This window comes from Ochotona princeps, unplaced genomic scaffold, assembly GCF_030435755.1.
Source record: "Ochotona princeps isolate mOchPri1 unplaced genomic scaffold, mOchPri1.hap1 HAP1_SCAFFOLD_277, whole genome shotgun sequence".
Taxonomy (NCBI): Eukaryota; Metazoa; Chordata; class Mammalia; order Lagomorpha; family Ochotonidae; genus Ochotona; species Ochotona princeps.
In genome coordinates this window covers 63611-65000 of record NW_026699572.1, presented here as the reverse complement: position 1 = coordinate 65000, position 1390 = coordinate 63611, and positions in this window count along the sequence as shown.

The following is a 1390-nucleotide window of genomic DNA, read 5'->3' as shown; positions in this document are numbered from 1 at the left end:
TGGAGCAGGGGGACACGGCAGCGGCGGCGCCGAGGGCACCGCACGCCCGAAACAACCCTCTCTCCATCCGGGCCGGCCGACAGCGCCCCCCACACACAACGGGGTGCGGAGCCGATACGCCGAGCCGCCCACACAACCTCGCGACGCAAGACGGGCCTGAGGAACCGGCCGACCACAGCCTCAGGGAAAGTCCACTCACGGGGGCAGCCACACCGGGTCCGGGAAGACCACCGGCACTGCCAACCAGGAAGGAGGAGGAGGAGAGGAGGGAGGGAGGGCGGGCGGGAGGGCGGACAGCGGGACACACCAGCCGCCCCCACCGACCGACCCCCGCCGGCCTCACCGACCTCAACCCCCGCACACGCGCCGAGGCTCCGACAAGCCGACCCGCGGCGCCACCACCGGCCACCGCCGCCTGACGGGGCGGGGGGCGAGACACACGGGAAGGGGCCCGAGCGCCTTCCCCGACGGCCGCAGCGGGACCCCGGGAGCGAAGAACGACAGGGTCACGGAGACCCAGGACCAGGGAGCGGACGAAGAGCGAGATGGAGACAAAGGAGGCGCGGCAGCAGGAGCCACCCGGCGAGCGAGCGAGGCCCAACAAGCGGTGACAAGCGGGAGCCGAGGGCCAGCAGACCCCCCCAAGCGCGAAGGGGCACGGCGGAGGAGGGCCTCCTCCACACGGACGGTCGGCCGAACCGGATGGCGGCCAGACGACGCACCCGGCCCCCACACCACGCGGGATCTCACCGCCAGCGCTCTCCAAGCGCAAGGGCGGTCCCACATGGGGGAGGGGGAGGCAGCCAGGCACAAACCACACACAGCCGGGGACCACCGTGCGACTCAGCCACCCCTCACGCGCACACACCGCCGACGATGAGGGGAAACGCCAGCCCCCGCACACCGCACGCCACACACGTCGCAGCCAACCGACCCCCGACCCCAAAAGAGCGCTCAACGCCACACGCCAGCGACACGAGGCCGCAGCGGGCGGCGAGGGGGGTACCTATATGGGGGGGGGTGGCATGAGACCACGGGGGAGAGGCACCAGAAGCGCGACGGGGAGCCACGAGGGAACACCTCGGGCCAACGAAAGCCGGGTCCCTCCCGGAAAACAGACACGGGATGCCACCGCCCACACCCGGGCGGTCCCGTGACACGCCTGGGACACCGGAGCCCGCCTCCAGCGACCCCCACGCGTTCCCCGACGCGCGCCTGAGGCCCCCCCACCGGGGCCCCCAACGCGACACCGCCAACGCCCACACGCCGGGCGCCTACCTGCTGCCGGATCCCGGCCTCCATCCGCCAACATCCGGGCCCCGGTCCCGAGGGCCGCGACCCCGCAGGAACGCTCCCAAGGCCGACGCGGCCGAGGGGAGACCCAACAGGC